This window comes from Nansenia antarctica (genome assembly GCF_963989245.1).
Source record: "Nansenia antarctica genome assembly, chromosome: 4".
Taxonomy (NCBI): domain Eukaryota; kingdom Metazoa; phylum Chordata; class Actinopteri; order Argentiniformes; family Microstomatidae; genus Nansenia; species Nansenia antarctica.
The window spans coordinates 68176206-68178705 of record NC_137689.1 but is presented as its reverse complement, the minus strand read 5'-3'; the positions used below and the strand labels follow the sequence as shown (position 1 = coordinate 68178705).

The 2500-nt window shown below is 46.8% G+C and overlaps 1 protein-coding gene across 1 annotated transcript in view; it reads left to right on the top strand.

Annotated features, from left to right (window-relative positions):
* Positions 1–2500, top strand: part of mcc (MCC regulator of WNT signaling pathway) — a gene marked incomplete at both ends in the record, with an annotated part of 90509 nt that overhangs the window by 39797 nt on the left and 48212 nt on the right. The window lies entirely within an intron of this gene.

Below are 2500 nucleotides of genomic sequence, written 5' to 3'. Positions count from 1 at the left end.
CTTCTAGCTAAGCCCTGACCCTCACCCTCTTCTGCACCTGTGACTGTGACTTATCTCTGGAACCGCTCTCAATTTCAGGGTCTAAACCGGGTCAGAGAGGGACGGTGTACTAGTATGTCTCTGGGACCAAACAGGGTCAAATAGCGAGTGTGTACTGTATGTTTATGGGGCTGAGAAAAGAGAATCCTGGGGGTGAGGGGGGTGGTGGGCTTCGGCGCTAAACAGCCTGATGTCAGTCAGACAAAGTTGCATGGCTCATCTAATTCACTGGCACCCCCCTCCCCTTAACCCCCGCCCCCCATGCCCATATGTTCTAATCAGAGAGTAATTATGAGTGATTATAGGAAGAGCTATAGAACGCTGATGACATCATCAGAAGCAGACGGTCTCCTGTGATCGCGGAGGCGGTCGGTTGTCGTCACTACATCTGGCCTTGCTTGAGGCGACGGAAAAGTGCTGATGCCATCTAATCACACATGCGATTAGGCTAACTCTAATGTTACTACTCTACTTACTCTAATGTGTCTCCCACTAACAGATCATGTAGTGACTCATCCGTTCTGATGTCTCATGTCGACGTGTACATTCTCGGCCACACACACGCACACATATACACACACGCACGCACACACACACACAGACCAAGCCTATTCATTTTGTAACCATAGTGTCATTGAGCATCATTTTTCCTGTAAGACCTGAAAGACGATGATGCTTATTATTGTATAAAAGTATCAAACCGTCTGTATACGTGTGGTAACCGTGTCCCTGTGTTTGTGTTGGTGGTGATATCATCGTCCTGGAGACCAGCAGGCTCAATGACCTTGGTTGTCATTTAGAGGAGAGCGTTTGATTCCAGCAATGACTTTCAGATCCCTGGTCTCACAGGATCTGTGTGTGTGTGTGTGTGTGTGTGTGTGTGTGTGTGTGTGTGTGTGTGTGTGTGTGTGTACGTGCGCATGTGTGCATGTGTGTATGCGTGCGCTTCTGTCGAGGCTGTGTGTGTTAAATAAAGAGGAAATTGATTTGGGGATTATTTTGGCATGAAGCAACGTGGCCCATATGTCACTGGATCCAGGAACTGTCAGTAACCATGCCAACTGCTCTGCTTGGAATTCTGCTTTGTAGTTTCTCACTGATTGGCACTGGCTCTCAGATAATTTGGGCTTGTGATGTGTGTGTGTGTGTGTGTGTGTGTGTGTGTGTGTGTGTGTGTGTGTGTGCGTGCGTGTTCGTGGCCGTGTGTGTGTGTGTGTGTGCGCGTGTTCGTGGCCGTGTGTGTGTGTGTGTTTAGTACCTGTTCAGTAAACGCAGCAGTCTGGCAGGGAATTCTCTTTGGAGTGTAAAAGCTGTTTATTCCAACATGTTCTTCCAAACCCTCTCCCCTAGGCCCTAGCCTGTGTGTGCGCATACACACACACACACACACACACACTCAGAGCTCTGTTTCAAACCTGTGTAATTCCTCTGCTGTACTCACACGGGGCCTGAAGCTTGAAGCCAATTCACAGGCTGGGGTATTTCTCTAGCGGTAGGCAACAATACCTGCTGCAGTACAATTATCAAGTCTGGCGGCTCCGAGCGATTTGTTTTTCTCTCTGTGTGGACTGATGGGACAGAAGTAGACGGATGGAACACAGGGTGTCCAGGTCAGGTAAGCTAGGCGTGGCCTCAGGGCTCCCACTACAAATCTGCTATGTTAGTCTCCCAGACAGCTTGGTTGTCATGGTATTATTGGTATTAGCTGTCTGAGGACAGACTGAGCATGTTTGTATTGGGAGCTCCATAAAAGACTTGTAAATAAAGCTATTTTTAGATATTTTCTAAGGTGATGATAACATATTTGTGTTTGATAGGCGATACCTGTGTAGTGGTGGTACAAGCAGCGTGTCTAATGTGACCAGTCTAAAGTGGCCAACTGTCCCGTGTTAGCCAGGATGACCCGTATTTTGGGCTGGATGAATATACAGGACCTCACTTGTCCCGTATATATTCATCCAATCACAGGCCCCCTCATGCGTATATTCATCCAATCACAGGCCCCCTCATGCGTACGTATAGCATGCATTTTGTCCCGTGTTTGGTAGAGAGAAAGGTGGCAACCTTAGACCGGTCACTATTGTAGCTGAACACAAATCTTCTAACCCTGCAGTTTTTCCACACTCTCCGTTTCTGGAATGATGGAATGGAAGTGAAAAGAAAATGAAAATAGTTGATTTTTGAGTTGAAGTTTGACAGACAAATATCTGCATTAGGATGTCAGTGTTACAGCACTGCGCACTTGTTTGTGTGTCTCCAGTGACGTCCCACTTCACCAGCGTATGACATTCACATTCATATTTGGCGTTTAGCAGACGCCTTTATCCAAAGCGACTTACAACAAACACATTCGTCTAAGTAGGTGAACCATCTATCCATTAGTCATAGCAAGAGAAAGTATTCTATGCTAGTGCCAGGGGCAGTCATAATGCTAGAAGAAGGAAGAATGTTTTAATGTATT